This window comes from Podarcis filfolensis, assembly GCF_964270895.1.
Source record: "Podarcis filfolensis genome assembly, chromosome: W".
Classification (NCBI taxonomy): domain Eukaryota; kingdom Metazoa; phylum Chordata; class Lepidosauria; order Squamata; family Lacertidae; genus Podarcis; species Podarcis filfolensis.
In genome coordinates this window covers 37,933,345-37,957,087 of record NC_139619.1, presented here as the reverse complement: position 1 = coordinate 37,957,087, position 23,743 = coordinate 37,933,345, and the positions used below count along the sequence as shown (strand labels likewise).

General features: G+C 44.3%; 1 pseudogene across 1 annotated transcript in view; it reads left to right on the top strand.

The window, feature by feature from the left end:
• The window catches only part of LOC310753811 (inositol polyphosphate 5-phosphatase OCRL-like), an 863,084-nt pseudogene that overhangs the window by 785,632 nt on the left and 53,709 nt on the right, over window positions 1–23,743 (top strand). Inside the window, exon 14 of the transcript in view lies at window positions 23,486–23,613. The product of the transcript in view is annotated as an inositol polyphosphate 5-phosphatase OCRL-like (transcript). The remainder of the gene's footprint in view (window positions 1–23,485; window positions 23,614–23,743) is intronic.

The following is a 23,743-nucleotide window of genomic DNA, read 5'->3' as shown; positions in this document are numbered from 1 at the left end:
GAAAAGGTATAGGTCACCTCGGGCGGAGCGTACCCTCGAGAATTGGCTCAATGGCTACCAGGTATTCATGGGGGTAGTCTTAGGTTGTTATCCTAAACGCGGGTTGCACCTTGCATCTTATCTGGCGCATGTTAGAAGGGCCCACAAATTAGCGGGGGAGGAGGCTGCCCTGTTGTACGATGAGGACTTTCATAGAAATGCCTCGCTGTTGCCGTCCACGCGCTGGGATCTGAGGGACAATAACTACTGGATGGAGCATGTGGGTCCTTACATCGAAAAGAAAACGCACGACCAGGCAAAATCCGGTAAGACAGACACAAAATGTCGCAAGCAATGCTGGGATTTCAACAAAGGGGCCTGCCAGCGCACTTCCTGTAAGTACCTACACGAATGCGAAAAGTGTTCAGGCAGCCACCTGGCAACGACCTGCTACAAGAGCAAGCAGCAGCCCTTTCGGGGCGGTAGGGGTCACTTCCACCAGGGAAAACGGGGTGCCCCCTCAGGTGCGTCAGGGCCCTCCCACGGTGCAGCAGGGAATCGCTACTAATTTGTCTCTCGACCTAGCTCACTCTCCCATTAAGCTCCATCCCATAAGAAGGCTGTTAAATTAATATCCTAATAGGCAAGCCGCCCTTCTTCTGTGGGAGGGGTTTTCCCAAGGGTTCAGAATTCCAGTTGCTTTCACCCCCAATTCCAGTAGCCCCCCCCATCAGAAGTCAGTTTTGGAGAGACCGGACATTGCTATGAGAAAGATTCAGAAAGAAATTTCAGCAGGTAGGGTGGCTGGTCCATTTGCGGAACCTCCCATTGATCAGCTGCATATTTCACTGCTCAGCATTGTCCCCAAAAAGGCCCCTGGGGAATTCCGGATGGTACATAACCTTTCTTACCCCAAGGGGGCTTCAGTTAACGACGCTATCCCCCCAGGAGCTGTGCACGGTGAAATACGCATCTTTTGATCAAGTAGTGAAGCTGGTTCGGGGATTCGGCAGGGGCGCTTTCCTGGCCAAATGTGACATCGAATCCGCATTTCGCCTTCTCCCTGTTCACCCTGAAGACTATCGTTGGTTAGGCTTTAAATTCCAGGGGGCTTATTTCATCGACAAAGCAATGCCAATGGGGTGTTCAATTGCTTGCACTGCCTTCGAGACTTTCAGCACCTTCCTTGAATGGGCGCTGAAATTCAAAACTGGTTCTGAAGGGGTTGGGCATTACTTGGATGACTTTATTCTGGTCGCGACTTCCGGTCAGCGCCAGCGGAATTAATAGCGGATTCCCTCCGAGCTCCGGAGGGAATCGGCTTGGCGAAGAGAGGGTCTGACCGCTGCGGCGAAGCGGAGACCCGAAGAAATCACAGGCGGTGAAGCCTGTGAACTTGGAGGCTCGGCGGGCTCCATTTGCGCCCCCCTCCACCGCGAAAGAGCCTTTTTAAAGGCTCCGGAGCGGAAAGGGGGTGTGTGGCGCGGAGCTGAGAGCCGTCTACCTTCTTCACGGAGTGAAGCCGCAAGCCATAGCCGGAGAGCGCTGATTCCTTTCTGGACAATTGGATGCTAAAACAACTACCCGTGAGTAGGATCAAGTAAATATTAGAAGAAAATTTAAGACAAATTCGGCCGAAACGGGAAAGGTACAAACAGGAAGTCTGCCTTTCCGTTCTTGTAAATAGATCAAAACAAAGAGACTTTAAAGCTACAACTTTGGAAGAGGTTATTAAAGACTTAAAATCCAGCACCAAAAGGGTGATCCCCCCTCTGTTTGCAGGGACAGAGGGGTGAAATTGAGCAAGATTTATTCCTGCAAGGAAAAAAAAAAGGAGAAAAGGTTTATCTGCTGCTTCTAAAACCTGGAAACGGACTGCCTATGATAGGGAAGGTGATGAACTGTCAACACTTTAAGGGTAAAATTTTTTGACTTAACTCTGAAAGAAAGATACAATTATTGTTGAAAGTAACTTTTTAAGGACATTGAAAGAGTGACTTTTAAGAGATATTAGAGACTTATAAGGATTATTTGCTTGAAAAGTTACAAAGTGAAGTTACAAAGTGAAGTTGGAAGTGTGTCCCCCTAGAGGAGACTTTGTTGCAATAACAACTAAGCCAATAAGTAACTAAGTTGTGGAAAATTCCTCTTGAAAACAAATCTTCCCAGGCGTGTGACTGACCTTGGGCTGTGCATGAGAGTGTTATGGCGGATGGACAGGAAAAGACTACCAGGTCTGGGAGACAATACAAGATAGATATTCCACAACAGAGAAGGGCCTCAACATCCGGAGCAGCAGGCACAGCAGGCACAGCAGGTGCCGCTGCTTTACAAGTTAAGCCAAAAGCTATGACATCTGATGACTTGTTGGCCCAGGCACTTGGTAAAATAAATGCATCTTTGGAGAATTTAGCTAAACAGGTGGCAGAGACTAATAAACAGGTTGCAGAGACAAATAAACAAGTAGCCGAGGCCTCAGCAAAAATAGACCTGAACACTACAAGTATTAATGAACTGGGAAAGAAGGTGAATTCAAATACTCAGTCTATAGAAAAGTTATTGGAGGAGTCGGCCTCGACTAGGAAATTAGCGGAGGAGGCTAAGGAAATTGCAACTGTTGTCCAAGAAAAGATACCACCAGTATATAAGAAACTTGAGGAACATGACTTGACACTGTCTATGATTGAATTACAAGGAAAAGAGAGGAATTTAAGACTCAGAGCAATACCTGAAAGTGAGAAAGATAATTTGGCAGACTTCCTTACAAAGGAATTTACAGACTATTGGCAACAGGACCTGGGGAAGGATGAATTTAAGATACTGAGTGCATTTAGGCTTGGTAGAAGACAAAGAAAGAATAAGGCAAGAGACTGTTTGATTACCTTAAGAACAAAAGAAGAAAGAGACAAAATTTTGAATTTGCACTATCAAAAAACTCTGGAAATTGGAGATTCATCTGTGGAGATCTTTAAGGACATACCTAAATACATTCTGGATGCAAGGGCCTATTACAGAGATCTCGTTGTTTTATTGAGAAGAAATAAAATACTTTTCAGGTGGGAATTTCCCCAAGGTCTATCTTTCAAGTATAAAGGAAGAAAAATAAGAATAAGGACAGTAAATGATAAAGACAACTTTCTGAAAGACCACGAGGAGGACTTACAGAAGGAAGTGGATTCTGGAGAGGAGCCAACCGTACCAGGACTAGGAATTTCAGAGATTGCAAATCTACCATATGGACTTCCTGGCCTAGGGAAAGACACACCACCGACAGAAGAAGAACAACAACTTGGCGCAGTCGGAGGGAAAATTAAATAATTCATCATGGCTTTGCAACTTCTAAGTTGGAATTGTAATGGACTTAACTCCCCTCAAAAGAGAAAAGGTGTTTTTCATATATTAAGAAAAGAACAATTGGACTTGATCTGTCTTCAGGAAACACATGTAATGAGGCTACACAGGAAAATACTTATCAATAAGAGATTGGGACAAGAATTTATTTCGTCTGACAAGGTTAAAAAGAGAGGAGTGGTGATATATGCAAAAGAGAAATTTTCACCGAAATTAATTTTTAAAGATGAACAAGGAAGATACTTGGCTGTTGAAATTCAATTTCAAGGAGAGAAACTTTTGATTGTAGGGGTGTATGCACCAAATGAGGGGAAAGCTGAATTTTTTTAAGAAGTTGCATGAGGTACTTCTGGACTATATGGACTATAATATAATCCTGATGGGGGATATGAATGGAGTTGTATCTACAAATATGGATAAGGCACAAAAACAGGTAGTCACTAAAGATGGTAGACTACCAAAAACTATCTTTGAAATGACTGACAATATGGACTTGATTGACATTTGGAGAACTAAGAACCCCCTGGAGAGAGAGGGAACCTTCTTCTCTGAAGCTAAGATGACATGGACTAGAATTGACCAAATTTGGATTACTAGAGGAATGGCAGCAAAGATAAAAAAAAGTGGAAATCTGCCCTAAAACTTGCTCTGACCATAATGCTGTAAAGATGGAGATGAAGCAAATAACAACCGGCACCTTTAGATGGAGGATGAATGACGCCCTATTTAGAGATGAAGAAGTACACAGGAAGGCCCAAAAAACTTTGAAAGACTATTTTGAGATAAATATGTCAACAAAGGTTGAAAAAAGAGTAATCTGGGATGCAAGTAAAGCTGTGATGAGAGGGTTTTTGATATAACAGAATGCAATAAAGAAGAGAAGTCGAAATGAGAAAAATGATAAAATTTTGGAAAAAATAAAAGAAGGGGAGAAAAAATTGAGGGCAAAGCCAAAGTCGCAGGAGATTTTGAGAGAAATAAAACTTTATCAAGTACAATATATGGAATTGATGAATCAGGAAATAGAATGGAAAATTAAACAATTGAGACAGAAGACATTTGAATCAGCGAACAAATGTGGGAAATTACTGGCTTGGCAACTGAAAAAAAGACAAAAATTAAATACCATCACAAATTTGGAAGTAGAAGTAAAAGATATACATAACCCAAATGAGATTAGAAATTGCTTCCAGAGGTACTTCAAACAACTATATGCACAAGGGCCACAGAATGAAATGGACATTGACTGTTTTTTGAAAACAAATGGATTACAAAAAATCTCACAAGAAAGCAAAATAATGCTGAATTGTAAAATATCAGACCAGGAGATAGAAGGTGCCATTCAAAATATGCAATTAGGCAAGTCTCCAGGACCGGATGGGCTGACTTCCAGATACTATAGATCTCTGAAAGAGTGGCTACTACAACCTTTGAAGGAAGTCTGCAATGAGATCTTGGAAGGGAAAAGGGCACCAGAATCGTGGAAAGAGGCCTATATTACACTAATACCGAAAACGGAAACTGAAAAGACTCAACTTAAGAACTACCGTCCGATATCCTTACTAAATGTGGATTACAACATTTTTGCTGACATTTTGGCCAAGAGACTGAAAAAAGTACTGATGGAAGAGATTCATAAGGACCAAGCGGGCTTTCTCCCGGGAAGACATTTGTCTGACAACTTGAGGAACGTAATTGATATTTTGGAAAAACTAGAAGTGAATATAAACACTAAAGCAGTTCTGATATTTGTGGACGCGGAGAAAGCCTTTGACAATATTTCTTGGAGTTTTATGAAAAAGAACTTACAGGGTATGGGGGTAGGCCAAGGTTTTGAGAATGGTATTGGTGCAATATATTCTGAACAAAAAGGCTAAACTAATTGTAAATAATGTGGTTACAGAACAATTTAAGATAGAGAAAGGGACACGACAGGGATGCCCAATTTCCCCACTGCTCTTCATTTCGGTCCTGGAGGTCCTGCTGAACATGATTAGAAGGGACCGGTTGGTTAAAGGTATTCAGGTTGGAGCTAAACAGTATAAATTGAGAGCATTTGCAGATGATCTAGTTTTGACGTTACAGGAGCCAGAATCTAGTACCAAAAGAGTTTTAGAACTAATTCAAGAATTTGGCCAAGTGGCAGGATTTAAATTGAATAAGTCAAAAACTAAGGTTTTAGAGAAAAACTTAACACCGATTGAAATAGGGAAGTTTCAGAATGAAACAGGTTTAACTATTGTGAAGAAAGTGAAATACCTGGGGGTTAACATGACAGCAAAAAATGGGAACTTGTTTAAAGATAATTATGAAAAATGTTGGGCGGAAGTGAAAAAAGATTTAGAAATTTGGACAAATTTGAAGCTTTCCTTGCTGGGTCGAATTGCAGCTATAAAGATGAATGTATTGCCTAGAATGTTGTTTTTGTTTCAAACATTGCAAATTGTGGACAAGATGGACTGTTTCAAGAAGTGGCAGAAAGACATTTCTAAATTTGTCTGGCAGGGCAAGAAGCCAAGAATAAAATTTAAGATATTAACTGATGTAAAAGAAAGGGGTGGATTTGCCCTGCCAGACTTTAAACTTTATTATGAATCAGCAGCGTTCTGCTGGTTGAAAGACTGGCTACTTCTTGAGAATACAGACATTTTGGATCTAGAAGGTTTTAACAATGTTTTTGGGTGGCATGCATATCTGTGGTATGACAAGGTTAAAGCTCATAAAGCATTTAAAAACCATATTGTCAGAAGAGCATTGTTTAATGTCTGGACAAGATATAAAGATTTACTTGAAAATAAAACCCCAAGGTGGTTATCACCGATGGAAGCGAAGGCTCAGAAAAAGCTCAATATGGAGGCCAAGTGGCCAAAATATTGGGAGATTTTGGAACAAGAAGGTGACAAATTGAAATTGCAGAGTTTTGAGAAACTAAAAGATAAAGTGCGAGACTGCCTTCATTATTTTCAGATAATGGAGGCTTACAATTTGGACATGAAAATTGGCTTCCAGGTGGAAAAATCCAAACTAGAAACAGAACTTTTAGAACCCAAAACTAAGATACTATCAAGAATGTATAACTTGCTGCTGAAATGGAATACTCAGGATGAAACGGTTAAATCTGCTATGATTAAATGGGCACAAGATGTTGGACATAACATCATGTTTGCTGACTGGGAACAGTTGTGGACCACCGGTATGAAATTTACGGCATGTAATGCCTTAAGAGAGAATATTATGAAAATGATATACAGGTGGTACATGACCCCAGTCAAGCTTGCAAAAATTTACCATTTGCCCGATAATAAATGTTGGAAATGTAAAGAAAATGAAGGTACATTTTTTCACCTTTGGTGGACGTGCCCTAGGATTAAGGCTTTCTGGGAAATGATTTATAATGAATTGAAAAAGGTATTTAAATATACCTTTGTGAAGAAACCAGAGGCCTTTCTCTTGGGCATGGTCGGCCAATTGGTGTTAAAAAAGGATAGAACTTTCTTTATGTATGCTACAACAGCAGCTAGAATACTCATTGCAAAGTATTGGAAGACGCAAGATCTACCCACTCTGGAAGAATGGCAGACGAAGTTGATTGACTTTATGGGATTGGCAGAATTGACTGGCAGAATCCGCGAGCAGGGAGAAGAATCGGCAGAAGAAGAATGGAAGAAATTTAAAGACTATTTGCAAAAATATTGTAATATTAAGGAACATTGAGTGATGTTGGATTGAAATTAAGGGGTTATCAGCTGTAATGGTATAAAAGAATATGAAAAAATAGTTCTTTTTTTGTATATAAGTAAAAGCATAAGTTACAATAATTTAAGAAGATGGATAGAAAATAAGGTTTTTAGCTGTAATGCTATGAGATAAGGATTTGCTGGATGAACAATTTGAACTGGAATACAAGAAGGGGAGGTATGAGGAGGTCAGGGAAATATGTTATTGAAAAATAAGATATGAGGACTTCCGGTTAGCGCCAGCGCGTAATGGCGGATCTCCCCCGGAGCTCCGGGAGAGATCTGCTTCGTGGGTTCGGGTCCTGCCAGCTACGGCGGAGCGGGGACCCTCAAAAATCACAGGCACGTAGCCTGTGAACCGGAGACTCGGCGGGCACCTTTGCGCCCCCCCGACGCTGTGAAATAGCCTTTTTAAAGGCTGCGGATCAGCGGAGGGTGTGAGGAGCGGTGCCGAGAGTCGTTTTCACCCAGCCTGCGAAGCGAAGCCGCGTCGCCATTTGCGGAGAGCGCTGATTTCTTCCGGTGAATTCGGACTAAAAAGAACAACTATCCGTGAGTAGGATTGACCTCTAAAATATAATTGGACACTAAAATTAAAGAAATTGGGCACCGAGACGGACAAGCATCAAAAAGGAAGTCTGCTTTCCGTTCTGTAGCAAGATCAAAGCGAAAGACATTTAAGCTGTAACTGCTTGAAAAGAGAGCTGTGGGAACTAAGAAATCCAACACCAAGCAAAGAACTCCCTCCCCGAAGGCAGGAGGGGGGGGGGGAGAAGATTTTAAAGTGTTTGCCTGCCAATTCAAAAGAAATTGAGCTATTTACCGCTGCTTCTATACCTGGGGATCGGACTGCCGGAGAAAAGGAACCGGCTAAGGACTGTTGCTATAAGAAGGTAAAAAAGTATCTTTAATTGACTTTGGTTACTCTCAACCTGAAGTATTTACTTTGTTACATAGTAAAGTTACTTGCAGGAGATTATTGATCTGGATCCTTCAGAAAGAGAAAAGAATAATTGAAAAGAACTAGGAGGACTTTTGTTCTCTTTTCTGGAGAGTGTGGGAATAATTTGAAGGTAAAGAGCTGACTTTACGCCCTCTAGAGGATTTATAAATTGTTTCAGCAACAAGTGGAATTTAAAGCTTGAGAACTTTTGTCTGACAGCTTAAGAGTGTGGGAATGACCTTGAATAAAAGACTTTGTTATGGCAGATGGTAAGGAGAAAGAGGATTCACAAGAAACAACCTTGAGATCCGGCAGACAATACAAAGTGGATCCTTCCATGCAAAGAAGGGCTTCTGTAACAGGAGCCTCTGGAACTACAGTTGTTGCAAAGGCAAAAGTGAAAACAATGTCTTCAGAAGAATCATTTGCTAAGGTACTGGCGAGGATAAACGACTCTTTGGAGGAATTAAAAAAGCAAGGCGCAGAAACTAAAGTACAAGTTGCTGAAACAAATAAGAAAATTGAAGAAATCTCTGGGAAAATTGACTTAAACACAAAAAGTATAACTGACCTTGGGAACAAAGTGAACTCAAACGCAGAAGCAATTGGGAAACTACTGGAAGATTCATCTACAACACGAAAGATAGCTGAGGAAGCTAAAGAAATTGCAACTGCTGCTGAGGAAAAGTTTCCACCAGTGTACAAGAAGCTGGATGAGTATGAGCTGGCACTCTCTATGCAGGATATGCAACGTAAGGAGAGGAACCTAAGGATTAGACTTGTGCCGGAAAAGGAAGGAGACAACCTGGTGGACTACCTGACAAAAGAATTTTCTGACTTTTGGAAGCAGGAGCTGGACAAAGAAGAATTTAAGATAGAAAGCGCATTCAGATTGGGAGCAAGGCAGAGGAAGAACAGACCCAGAGACTGCTTAATAACTCTAAGATCAAAGGAGGAGCGAGACAAAATATTGAACCTGCACTACCAAACAACCCTTCGAATTGAAGATTTTCATATTGAGATTTTTAAAGACATTCCCAAAAGTATTTTGGACGCAAGAGGATTCTACAAAGACTTGGTGACACTGCTGAAAAGGAACTACATACCATTCAGGTGGGAATTTCCCCAAGGCTTGTCTTTCAAATACAAGGGGAAGAAAAGAAGAATAAGGACAGTGAGTGATAAAGACAAGTTCTTGGGAGAACACGAAGAAGACCTACAGAAAGAGACGTTTCCAGGACAAGGGCATCCTTCATTAGATACGGATACGGAACCACCGACAAACGAAGAACAAAAACTGGGAGCTGTAGGAGGAAAGAGTAAATAACCCCATCATGGCTCTGCAACTTCTAACCTGGAATTGTAACGGTTTGAACATTCCCAGGAAAAGAAAAAATATATTTCATGCCTTAAAGAAAGACCAATTGGACTTGATTTGTTTACAAGAGACCCATGTGACAAGAGCACATAGGAAATTATTAATAAATAAAAGATTGGGACAAGAATTTATATCTTCAGACAGAGTAAAAAAGAGAGGCTTTATGCAAAGGAAAAGTTGCAACCGAAACAAATTTTTAAAGATGACCAAGGAAGATATTTGGCAATTGAAATTCAACTCCAAGGAGAAAAGTATCTGATAGTGGGAATCTATGCACCAAATGAAGGGAAAGCGGAATTTTTTAAGAAGTTGCATGAGACTTTGATGGACCATATGGATTACAATTTAATCATGATGGGAGATATGAATGGAGTAGTTTCAACAAATATGGACAAAGCACAAAGACAGGTAGTGACAAAAGATGGAAGACTACCAAAGACCTTTTTTGAAATGACTGACAATATGGACTTGATTGACATTTGGAGAACAAAACACCCATTAGAAAGAGAGGGAACCTTCTTTTCTGAAGCCAAAATGACATGGACAAGGATTGACCAAATTTGGGTGACTAGCAGTATGGCGCCGAACATAAGGAAAGTGGAAATCTGCCCAAAAACCTTCTCCGACCACAACGCAGTAAAGATGGTGATGAGGCAAACAACAACTGGTTCCTTCAGATGGAGAATGAATGACATCTTATTCAGAGACGAGGAGATTTGTAAGAAGGCCCAAAAAACTTTGAAAGACTATTTTGAAATCAACTTAAGGACTAAAGTAGAAAAAAGAATAGTATGGGACGCAAGTAAAGCCGTGATGAGAGGGTTCTTGATACAACAAAATACATTAAAGAAAAGAAAGCAAAACGAAAGGAAGGAAAAAATCCTGGAAAAGATAAAAGAGGGGGAAAAGAAATTAAGATTGAAGCCAAAATCGCAAGAGATTCTAAGAGAAATTAAATTTCATCAAACACAATATATGGAACTGACGAATCAAGAAGTAGAGTGGAAAATTAAGCAAATGAGACAAAAGACCTTTGAATCTGCTGATAAATGTGGCAAGTTACTGGCTTGGCAAATAAAGAAGAGACAAAAACTCAACACGGTAACAAATATAGAAGTGGAAGGAAAGAACATAAGCAACCCAGCGGAAATTAGGAATTGTTTTCAGAACTACTTTAGACAACTTTACACACAAGGGCCGCAGAAAGAAATGGACATACAACAGTTCCTCGAGGAAAATGGGCTGAAAAAGGTTTCGCAAGAAAGTAAGACAATATTGAACCAGGAGATATCAGCACAAGAAATAGAAGATGCCATTCAAGGCATGACGCCGGGCAAATCCCCCGGACCGGATGGACTGACTTCCAAATATTACAAAGTTTTGAAGGAAGGGTTGATACAACCTCTGAAGGAAGTCTGCAATGAGATTATGGAGGGGAAAAGGGCACCCGATACGTGGAGAGAGGCCTACATTACACTTATACCAAAGACAGAGACTGAAAAGACCCAACTTAAAAACTACCGACCCATCTCGTTATTGAATGTGGACTACAAAATCTTTGCTGACATTTTAGCAAAGAGACTGAAAAGAGTTTTGATGGAGGAGATTCACGGGGACCAAGCGGGCTTTCTCCCAAAAAGGCATTTGTCGGATAACGTAAGGAATATAATTGACATTTTGGAAAAGCTGGAAGTGAATATAAACACTAAGGCTGTTTTGATATTTGTGGATGCCGAGAAAGCCTTTGATAACATTTCTTGGAGTTTTATGTTGAAGAACCTCCGGGGGATGGGGGTAGGCCAAGGGTTTGAGAATGGTATAGGTGCAATATACTCTGAACAGAAAGCAAAACTAATTGTAAATAATGTGGTTACAGAAGAGTTCAAGATTGAAAAAGGGACACGTCAGGGGTGCCCTATCTCCCCACTACTTTTTATATCGGTCCTGGAGGTTTTGCTTAATATGATTAGGAGGGACCAGTTGGTTAAAGGGATTCAGGTCGGAGCTAAACAATACAAATTGAGAGCATTTGCAGATGACTTAGTACTTACATTGCAAGAGCCAGAAGCTAGTACGAAAAGAGTTTTGGAAATAATCCAAGAGTTTGGTCAATTGGCAGGATTTAAATTGAATAAGTTAAAGACAAAGGTATTGGAGAAAAATTTAACACAGATTGAAAAAGAAAGGTTTCAGAATGAGACAGGGTTGACCGTGGTTAAAAAAGTGAAATATTTGGGTATAAATATGACAGCCAAGAATGTGAACCTATTTAAAGACAATTATGAAAAAACTTGGACAGAAGTGAAAAAAGATTTGGAGATTTGGTCAAACTTAAAGCTTTCCTTGTTAGGTCGAATTGCAGTTATAAAAATGAATGTATTGCCAAGAATGTTGTTTTTGTTTCAAGCATTGCAAATAATGGAAAAAAATGGACTGTTTCAAGAAGTGGCAAAAAGATATATCTAAATTTGTCTGGCAGGGCAAGAAGCCCAGAATTAAATTTAAGATATTAACGGATTCAAAGGAAAGAGGGGGGTTTGCCCTGCCAGACCTTAAACTCTACTATGAAGCGGCAGCTTTCTGCTGGCTGAAAGAATGGCTGCTTCTTGAAAACACAGACATTTTGGATTTGGAAGGTTTTAATAACATTTTTGGGTGGCATGCATATTTGTGGTATGACAAGGTTAAAGCACACAAAAGTTTCAAAAACCATATTGTCAGAAAAGCACTATTAAATGTTTGGATCAGATATAAAGATTTGCTGGAAAATAAAACTCCAAGGTGGCTGTCGCCAATGGAAGCTAAGGCAGTTAAAAAGTTAAACATGGAGTCGAAGTGGCCAAGATACTGGGAAATTTTGGAAAAGGAAGGGGATAAATTGAGATTGCAGAGTTTTGAAAAATTAAAAGGGAAGGTGAGAGATTGGTTGCACTATCATCAAATAAATGAAGCGTTTAAATTGGACAGTAAAATTGGCTTCCAGGTGGAAAAATCAAAATTGGAGACAGAATTGTTAGAACCCAGTACTAAGAACTTGTCAAAAATGTACAATTTGCTGCTGAAATGGAATACACAAGATGAAACGGTTAAATCAGCTATGATTAAATGGGCTCAGGACATTGGTCATAATATTCTGTTTGCTGATTGGGAAAAGTTGTGGACCACCGGGATGAAATTTACGGCATGTAATGCTCTAAGAGAAAACATTATGAAAATGATATATAGGTGGTACATAACCCCAGTCAAGCTTGCAAAGATTTACCATTTGCCTGATAATAAATGTTGGAAATGTAAAGAAAAGGAGGGTACATTTTTTCACCTTTGGTGGACGTGCCCGAAGATTAAGGCATTCTGGGAAATGATCTATAATGAACTTAAAAAGGTATTTAAATATACTTTCCCTAAGAAACCAGAGGCCTTTCTCTTGGGTATTGTCGGACAGGGGGTGTTAAAGATGGATATAACTTTCTTTTTGTACGCTACAACAGCAGCTAGAATACTTATTGCAAAGTACTGGAAGACACAAGAACTACCCACACTGGAAGAATGGCAGATGAAGGTGATAGACTACATGGGCCTGGCAGAAATGACGAGCAGAATCCGAAACCAGGGAAGAGAAGCAGCGCAAGAAGAATGGAAAAAGTTTAAGGACTATTTAAAGAAATATTACAAAATTAATGAAAGTTAGAATGATGTTGGACTGGAAAGTAAATGGTTACTATTAGCAAGGGTTAAGACAAGGAGAATAAGGAAGATTAGATTAACTTCAAATTAAAATAAGGGAAGATTTGCTGAGTAATTGATAAGAATTTGGAATACAGAAAAGGGAGGCATGAGGAAGTCGGGGAAGAAAGGTACAAGAAATTAAGATATGAAATGGTACATGTTTTTTGTTTTGTTTTTGTTTTTGTCTGTTTATGTATTTGTTATATGTCTGTTGTTGTTATAAAAACCTTTAATAAAAAATTATTTACAAAAAAAAAAAAAAATTTGACAATGGAGAAATGTCTAAGTTTTGCAGAATTAAATGTCTATATTGTTGGGAAAAAAAAGATATGAAATTTATGTGTTTTTAATATTTTTTCTTTTTAATCTTTTTCCTTTATTTTTCTTGGTTTGTATAAAATGGAAAATCTTAATAAATATCTTCTTAAAAAAAAAAAGACTTTATTCTGGTCGCAAGTAATGCAAATGACTGTAGGGCCTTGCTGCAGGCCTTCAAGTCAATGGCAGAGGAGCTGGATGTCCCTTTAGCAAACGAAAAGACTGAGGGCCCAGTTACTACGATGACTTACCTGGGCATTGAGCTTGACACAATTGCCCAAACATCTCGCCTTCCTGCCGAGAAGTTGGTTGCCCTCAAGCAGCTTATTTCACAGCTGTTGCCCTTAAGGAAGGTTACCCTTAAGCAAATTCAATCACTCTTGGGTCACCTTAACTTCGCGTGCTGAGTGGTTTCACCCGGTCGCCCCTTTTGTGGACGGCTAGCTAAATTGTCAGCAGGTTTACGGTCACCACATCATAGGGTGCGTCTCTCGAAGGCTGTAAAATCAGATCTCGGGGTGTGGCTGCAATTTTTAGACGAATATAATGGAATCTCACTTTGGCAAGATAGCATGGCCCTGCAAGCCGATTTCCAGTTGTATTCAGACGCAGCAGGTTCTCTGGGATTCGGCGTCTACTTCAGAGGTCAGTGGTGCGCATAGCGGTGGCGCTCTTCATGGCAGGGAAAACCCATACTACGCGACTTAACATTCTTAGAGTTTTCCCCCATTGTAGACGCAATTCATCTATGGGCCGAGCAATTTAAAGACCACAGGGTCTGCTTTTGGACGGACAACCAAGCAGTGGTGTCTGTTTTAAATAAGCAATCTTCTCGTTCGCCTAGAGTAGCGTCGCTTTTATGGTATTTTGTCCTTTCCTGCCTTCGGCTAAACTTGTATGCCTCAGCCAAATTCGTACCGGGCATTAATAACAACATTGCGGATGCTCTGTCTCGTTTCCAGATGGATCGCTTTCACTCATTGGCGCCGGATGCGCAGCAGCTGCCTCATCCGTTTCCGGAGCACCTCTGGAGTATTGGGAACAAGAAGTGATAAAGGGAGTATTGTCAGCAGTTGCTCCCTCAACCCTAAGATCCTATAATAAGGCGTGGACAGATTTCACATCATTTTGCCAGAAAAAGGGGCTATTTAAGCTGGGCAGGCCCCTGGCCAAGTTGGAGGTTTTAAAATATCTAGTGCACCTCCGCGACTTAGGGCGGGCCCCCAAAACCCTCAATATTCATTCCGTAGCAATATCCTTTTTCTGCAAGGCTCTGTTCTCAGTCGACCCCTGCACACACTTTGTGGTGAGGAAGCTTTTGGAGGGCTGGCATAGAGCACAACCTCCTAGCTCTGATAGCAGAAGACCCATAACTTATGACATACTCATACAAATACGGAAGAAGCTCAGGGTCATCTGCTGGTCTAGGTATGAGGCCAGGTTATTTTCCACAGCTTTTTCATTCGCCTTCTTTGGTGCCCTGTGCATAGGTGAGGTAGTCTGTGAGGACCAACTGGATAGAAATAACAGGGGGCTCCTCTTAGAGGATGTGACCTTGTCAAGCTCAGAGGTAATCCTGAAAATTTGCAGCTCAAAGACCGATCAGCTTGGTAGAGGGGCCCTAATTCGCCTGCAGGCTAATTCGCCTTGCCCAGTAAAGGACGCAAGAAAGTTTCTGTGCTTAAGACCAAAAGCCAGTGGCCCTTTCTTCATACACGCAGATGGTTCTCGCCTGTCAAAGCGCCAGTTCACGAGGGTTATGCGCAAGGCAATCGCTGCCATTGGGCTCCCATCTGAGGAGTACGCCGCACATTCTTTCCGTATCGGGGCTGTGACCACCGCCGTGCACATGGGTTTACCAGCAGAGAGGATAATGGACATGGGATGGTGGAAGTCGAACGCTTACAAGGGATATATCCGGAAACCATGCTAACGCCCCTTTCCCCATCAGCCCCCCTGACCCGGCTCTTTTGCTCTTTTATTTTCAGGTGTCGGGGCGGTGCGTCTGTGGATCATTGGCCACAGCATTGTTCACTGGGCAAGATTGAGGGCGGTTACCAGGGGCTGGTGCGGCGATCTGCAGCTCCCAAACAATGTGCAAGTTTCCTGGATCGCACGTCGTGGAATGCGTTGGGAGGAATTCTTCCCAGCAGTAACAAAAAGAATTGCAGTCGAAGGCCCACCAGACGCGCTGGTCATCCAACTGGGTGAGAACGACCTAGCTTACAGAAAGGGGGTGGACTTAATGTGGGATATTTTCAATGACCTGGAGGAGTTGCGGGCCTCCTGTCTGAATCTAACATTTATCTGGTCATCTTTGCTTGAGAGGCGCTTGTGGAGGGACGCCACAAATCCCGTGGCTGTGAATAGAGCCAGGAGGATCCTGGAGCGCTCGGTGGCACGTAGAGTGGCTGCGATGGGTGGGCGGGTCATTGAGCACCCAGAATTCCAGTTTAGCAAAGAGGCCCTCTACCGCGGGGATGGCGTGCATCTCTCCGATGCTGGTAACAATATTTGGCTTGCTGACATTTTTCAGGGGATCAGGGATTGGTTACAGGTCTGAGGGTATTGGTGGCAAGCCTGGCTCGTGTGGCGGTTAGGCATTGGCAGGGGTATTATTATGCAAATGAGTTGGGGGGGGAGGAACGCCATCACCTCCCCCAAATGTTGAAGGGTAGTTCGTTAAAGGATTCCGGGGGGCGTCGCCTCGTCCGAAACCTATGGAGGCTAGGGCCTAAAGCACGCTCCCGAGCGGTAACCAAACTGGGGGAGGTCAGAAATTCATTCTGACCTGGTAGAAGGCAGCTTTTGATTTCATACAACTCTCTCCATGAGGCAAAATGCCTGCAGACCTGCAAGGTCCGCCCCTTCAGAAGTTGGACTCCCAAGCCCCATCATCTCCAGCTGTTGACCATGGTCAAGATCACAGACTGTGTATGGAGCCAAAGTTGGACTGTGTGAGCCTTGTGTGTTGCCTCAGCCAGTCCAACAGTCCTGAGGTCTCTCCTGTCTCCTTGCAGTGGGAAGTGCCGTGTGCCAGCTGTTAGGATTTTTATCTCACCAGCTGCTCAGCAAGCAGCACAATGGTTGTTTATGTCATATGAGTGTCTGAGAGCGTGAGACAGGAAGTCTCAGCACAGTCTCAGTACTGTGGAAAGTTACTTTCACTTCTGTGTGAAGTGTGCTCTTCTGTACTGCTGCTCAGAGAGAGCAGACACACTGATGGAGTCTCTCTGTATAGACTGTTGAATAAAGTAGTTTATAGCTGCTGATTGTCTCTTTCTTCTGCAATGGGATGCCAGAAGACGAGTGTGCTTCTCTCAGGAGGGAGGGATTGCTTATTACTGGTCTCTCTGGACTGAGGAAGATTTACAGCCAGAGGGTAACCACCGGAGAGACGCCTCGGTGTCTTGGGAAGGTGGCGGCCTTCCCAGGCGTTTTTCCAACACCAGCATGGTGTGACCGAATCCTCTGGATAGGAGGCAGCGTGAATCAGCTCAGCTACCAAAGCCACATGGACTTGAAAATGAACAACCAGAAGCCCGCCAGCTCCCTCTTCCTCATAGAGGTAACACCTGCCCTGGCCAGGGCTATTGTCTGTTAAGGGTTTTTAGTTGCCTGCTATGTGGCACCTCCTCAAATCTGGGAAGGCCCTGACCAACAACCAGGCCCCTTTCCACAGAGCTCCTCCTTGGCCAATGACTTCCGGTGCAAGGAGTGGGCAGGTTTTGGCTCTGTTAAATCCCTAGGCTTCCATTCTCCACTGTTCTGAGTACACGCTGCTCCTGCAGGCATGGCAGACCACATGGGATGAACTGTATACCTTAACCGTTGGCTCCATTCATGCAATGGAGCTTCTGTGGTACTTGGCTTGGAGCATTTGGCTTCAGCCCATTGGCTCTGGAAGTCACAGCCGCTGCCATCCTGGGGAAGCTCTCAGAGTTACAGTACTTGCCTCTTTCAGGGCTGGGAACAGGGGGGTGCATCAGGCCTTTCTGCTCTTAACTCATGCCCCCCCTTTCAGTCCATAGCTCCAACAAATGTGCTCTGCCCCCCCCATAAGTGAAGGTTGTGGCTGACCGACGGTACCGGAAAGTGTTTGAGGATATTGTTCAGTTGATGGACAGGATGGAGAACGAATTCCTTCCCTCCCTGGAGGGAGGTAAAGACGAATAGGATCCTCTCCAACCCCTTAAAGAGGGTTTGCTGCAAAAAGACCAGGGGGGAGGGGGGGAGAAGCCTGTTTTATATCACGTCAGGCCCTTGGCCCATCTAGCTCAGTCTTGTTTATACTGTCTCCGAGCGGTTCCCCAGGATTTCCAGGGGATCTCTCCCAGCCCTACCTGGAGATGCTGGGGATAGAACCTGGGACCTTTGCATGCAAAGCAGATGCTCTTCCACTGAGCTGCAGCCTCTTCCTGTTCCTCGCAGGCAAATACTCCAGGGGTAGCCAGTGTGGTGCCCTCCAGATGTTGGACTACAACTGCCATCATCCCCAGCCAACATGGCCAGTGGCAAGTGCAGCAATATCTGGAGAGCCCCACATGGACACTCAAGAGCAAACGTAGCCACTGTGAGGTGGCGTTTGGACCTGTTGCATGTGCAGTCCCCTAAAAGAGAGCCCGGGGCCAAGGACAAATTTCCCCCTGGAGCACGTTTCCTTGCCATCTGCTGAAGGCAAGCACTCTCTTTCCTCCCCCATTTTGCCCCCCACTCTCTTTCCTTCCCCCATTTTGCTCTGCAGTTTTCGTTTGAGAATGTGAAGTTCCGGCAGCTGCAGAAGGAGAAGTTCCAGATCACAAACAACGGGCAGGCCATTTCTCCTTTATCCCCAAACTCAATGACAGCCAGTATTGTAAGCCATGGCTTCGCGCTGAGCCCTGCGAGGGATACTTGGAGCCCAGTGAGTCTCTCTCTGGAATCATAGAATTGTACAGTTGGAAAGGGACCTCAAGGGTCATCTAGGGAAGGCCTTTGTTTCCTTTTCATCCCCCCTTCTCTCCTCCTCTTCCCAACCTTCCTCCATCAAACCTTGGGAGTTTTGTAGAGCAGGGGAGGCTTAACATTTGTGGGCTACATTGCCCCATGCTCAAGCCTCCAAGGGCCACACGTCAAAGCAGCGGAGCCCAAAGTGTAAAAGTGTGTGTGAGCAGCTTTAAACAAACACACACAGAGAGATGAATTGAAGCAAAAAAATGCTGAAGGGTCCCAAAAAACCTTTTGGCATCACAGGGAACCAGTGAGAGCAGTCTGTCAAAAAATTGCTTTTTTAAAAAAAATGCATATTTTTACGTTGTGGAGGCACAAAAATATCTTGGGGAACATATAGAACTAGCCAAACTTTAAAAAAACTCAATGAAATGTAAAATAAAAAAGAAAGTTACATTGGGGGCACAAAAATCCTTTAGGAGACAAATAAATGCTTTCCCTTTTTATATTCTTTTGTTAGGATCACTTTCTCTTACCCCCCCCCCCCCAGTATCCTGTCACCATCCTCTGTGCAACTGCTGCTTTGGAGGAATAGAGAGGAAAGTGGGGTGTGGGGGGGAATTGAGTAGCTTCTTTTCCTAATTCTTGAAGTTAAGGTTTCCCACATACACCTCTGTGAACAGGACGCTGTACTAGATGGGCCATTGGCCTGATCCAGCAGGCTCGTATTGTGTCCTTCTGTTCAATTCTTCACTGTATTAACTTTTAATTTACAAACAAACAAACTTGGCTGTGCCAAAGAGTGTATCTACCTGACCTCCTCCCGTTTTAGGTGAGACGGTGGACATTTCCCTGGATGTGTACGTCAGCAAGGAAGAGAAGATTGAGGCTATCTTTGTCCTTCACCTTGATCCTGGCAAGGACTATTTCCTCACCATCAGTGGGAGCTACCTACCAAGCTGCTTCGGAACCTCCTTGGAAGCCTTGTGCTGGATGAGGCAGCCGATTGGCGAAGTTCCCGTCACCAGACTTATTGACCTGGTAGGGAAAGGGGTTCATTTACCTGGCAGGTTCATTTGCTGAATGTCTAACCTTCCCACTCTGCTTGCCTGCCTGAAAAACAGCTGCTCTTCCACTCAGAAATGTGGGGGCTGGGGGTCCTTCACTGCATTCAGCTTCAGCTTCTGTAGCTGTGCATTCGCTTCCTGTGTGCTGTTCATCTCCTTTGTTTGCGGTGACTGAGTCATCCCAAGTTCTTGTCCTCCCACCTGCCCTTTCGCAGGGCCACTAAACCGTGTGCATTTCCCTGCCATCTGCCCAGATACTGTTCAGCCAATGGGCTGTTTCTTTCTCTTCTCAGGGCCTGTGCCATTAACACCCTTGGTTGTCTTTTGCTCTTGCCTTCCTCCTCTGATCTCAGGGAGAAGACAGCTTCCTAGAAAAGGTAACAGTTGGTTTGTTATCTCTCTAGATGTTCTTGTAGCGGGCTCAAATCAGGTACAGGCAACGCCCCGTTTACACGGGGGCTGCGTTCCGAGGTACCGTGCGTTTAAATGAAATTGCGTATATTGGGGACAGCATTGGAAAAGCCTGAAAACACCATCTAAACTTCCGGAAACCCTTTTTAAAAGCCTTTTGAAAACCAGCAGCACTTACCAGACTCCCTGCAAAACTCCTTGCTCCAACTCTCCACAGGCCTGAAAGGTCGGTGCCAAAGCTCCTGGGAGGGAGTCGAGATGCTGTTTCCATGCCACTTTGCCGCTTTTGTGCTCTTTGGGGGGACATTTTTGCCCCTTCAAGTGCCACTTCCAGGTTTGCGGCAGTGTGCATGTGCCTCGAAGGCACGTAAATGGAGTTGCACTTGTCAACGATCAGCAGGTGCTCCAGGTAACTGATTTTGCTCTGCTTGACTCTGGGTCCGCTTGCGACTGGCAGCATGGGAGGCAGAAAGCCCAGTCTCATGATGCAGGTGCCAGCCCCCTCTGGCCCCAAGAGCCAGTTTTCTCCTTTTCTCTGTGCTCAGCCACTGCTGCACAGGCTATGCCACTCTGGCTTACTCTTACCACCTGAGCACTGGCATTTGGGAAGCAGTAGTGGCTGCTTTGGGGTGGCTCAGGGAAATGTCACTCCTCTCGAAATCAGATATACTTGGGTGTATTATCCTAGCCACAAGGAGACAGTGGTGACTGTCAATTTGGACAGCTGTAGACATTGAGAATCATGGAGGATATGTTTATCAGTGGCTACCGGTCAGGGTTATTTCTTGCCACTATTATCACAAACCACATGCTTTTGATTACCAGTTTCTGGGGAACATGATGGACAGAGTGCTCTTGTCCCCATGTCCCTATGGACTCCCAAGGGCATGTGGTTGGCCATTGTGGGAACAAAATGCTGATCTAACCCAGCAAGGCTCCTGTGTTCTTTAGCATGCACCAGCTACTCTTGCACTAAGACTCTGATACAGTATGTGTCATTCCCCACACCAATACACACACACACTCTCTCTCTCAAGACAGGGGCGGGGAGTATTGGCGGGGGGGGGGGGAGGGGGGATGAACTAGGTCCTAATCAACAGCTGCCCTGGGGATGAGGGGATCAAATTCTCCATCCTTGCCAACTCCTTTTAGTGATGGGCTGCTTGCCACTTCTGTGCTCCTATAGCTCTCTTGCTCCCCCCTCCTCTCTTTCTCTTTCACTTGAATGTGGTAGTTTGAGATAGAACTAACCACCCTGAACATTTCTGGAGAGGAAGATGGGAAGGAGGCAGGAGGCATGGTTCACCAGCTGCTGTGTGCTGCATTGCCCAGACAAAGTCATGGGCTGGGGCTCCAGCTGTTGTTCAGTTTCTACCACTGCCTCTGCAACGTGCTCTAGACAAGGGGTGGTGAACATGTGACCCCATCATCTCATCATGCTGGCTGGGGCTGCAGCCCATCAACCTATGAAGGCCCATCCATGTTCTGTTGCTGTTTTTGTTACTTATTTCCTGCCCTTCACCCTAAGGTCCCAGGGCAGGTTCCAACAATTAAAATAAAATGTTAGCCAAACCTCATGTCCACAGCTGCATATTCAGTAAGCTTTTGGGTGAACTGCACATCCGGAGTGGGAGGATTACTAGCTGCATATTAATAGGGGGAGAGGGAGCTTGGATTTGGCATGCAAGCAATTTGTTTTTTGTTTTTCCCCCTTGAGATGCTTGCTGTGGCGATATGTCAATATAGATATATTTTCAAATCAGCTTGAAGTCTAGATAGTGAGACTGGTTTCATAATTTCTGACCTGGCAATATATTGCAAATCATGATGTGTGTGTGTACTATGCAAAAAACACCATGTGGGGGGAAACTGTGAAGCCAGACAATGCTTCTCTAGATTCCTGCAGCCCCTGTTAACTCTGCCAGTTCAGCTTTCCCCTGTCCTCCTGCAGGGGGCAGCAAATCACAAGAGAGCAGGCGCCAGCAAAAATCACAATGCGGGGAAAACTGTGAAGCCAGCCAAGGCCTCTACATAGCTCCATTCTTATTTCAGACATCATGATATATTGGTGTATTGCAATGTTTAGCTAGTGATATATCACAGTGTTGAAAGCCAGCTATCGCCCAGCCCTAGTTGTGGCCTCAGAGGGCAAGACTTGTCCACCCAGCTGGAGCAAGGAAAGAATGCATACAGGCACACATTCTGTCAGGCTCTCATGCCAGTCCCCCTTGTCATTGGACCTCCAGGAGAAGCAGTTTCTGGATATAGTACCCCAGGATGGTGATGACTCCACTGAGAGGCCAAGGAAATATGGCTTTTGGTGGACCACCTCTTCAAGAATGCCTGCCACCAGGTGAGCTGAGGGGGACTGTAACATTTAAAGGATGGGTGTGGGCCGGAATCCAGTACCAGTTTTGGGGTGTGCAGGTTCCAAACGTCACAATTTATTTATATCTTAGCTACCGACTCGCTCTTACAAACTCCTGCTGTGGCTCCTTGGTAGAGCGGCAGCGGGTGGGACATCCAGCATACGGTATTCCTTAGAGCGGCTCAGAAAAACCCAAGTGTTCACAACCATTGTGTGTCTATCCCTAGCAAAGCGGCTCTCTGAGACTTGCCACTAGAAGAAGCGGGGAATGATTTCACTCTCCCATTGCCCAAAATCATGAGAAGGGTTGTAGGAATGCTACTGTGGAAAGCAGGCGGGATAAAATTCTCAGCCCTTGTGCAAGCTCTCTTGGTGATGGGCTTCTCTCCATTGTTGCATTCCTCGACCTCACGTTATGCACCCCAGGGTTGGATTGTTCTTCATGCTATCCAGGATGTACCTCATTCCTTCCAAACGCATGGGTGATACTCTGCTTCAGGAGGACCTCTTCCAGACCCCGGGGACGCAGGACGAGCTGCAGGAGATAACTGAGTGCCTGGACACCAGCATTCCTGAGACGATCTGTATCCTCTTTGGGGGACATTGTTGGGGAGCAGGGCTGCTTGGTGGTTTTCTTTAGCTCTTGGCTGTAGTGGACCTCACTTTTACATACCTGGTGGCTTAGGTTCCTAGGCCAGCCCATCCTTAAGGCTCTGGGACACATCAAAATGAAATGCCCACAGTCAAGTCCAGTCATGCATCCAAACAGCTTAACAGCTTTAACCCCCATTTGAAAACATCAGCCTGGCTAGATAGAGCAGAGGTGAGGAATCTTGACAGGCCTGCAGGCCCCACATCTAGCATCATACGTGGTGTCAGGTGTGGAGACAGGTAAAGACATGGCTGCAAAGGAGCTTCAAGGGTGCGTTCAATTGTTCTTTGGCAAGCAGGGTTTGTTGACCGCACTTTTGGAGTTGACCACTAGTATTTGCTGTTTGGATTGAAACCATGCCTGCCATTTCCTCTGCAGATCAGCTTTGCAGGCAGCTTCGTCAAGAGGGGAGGTGTGGGATAATTACAGTGGGATGGCTCAGTTGGTAGAGCGTGACACTCTTAATCTCAGGGCTGTGGGTTCAAGGTCCACCTTGCGCAAAAAGGGGGAACTTGCAAGGTGGGCCCAGATGTATAAGGACAAAGCTTCTTGCTTTGGACCAGCCTGGGAAGGAGGCAGGGTGCAAGTAACAGGATAGAACACTTTCCTTGACAGGCTGTCAATAGCTGGCAGTAACCACTTGGTGGCCAAAGCTCTACTCATCTTCCTGGAGGCACTGCCAGAACCAGTCATTTGCTATGGACTGTATCAACGCTGCCTTGAGCGCTCACACGACAGCCACCTCTGTCGCCAGGTAGGCCCCAGAGCCCCATCTCTTCCTGGCTGGTCTGTGGTGTGTACAGAAGCATAGAATCAGAAGGGATTTCCAAAGTCATCGAGTCCAAATGTTGCGTGGTGAGTACCCGCCTCTCCCCTTGGAAAAT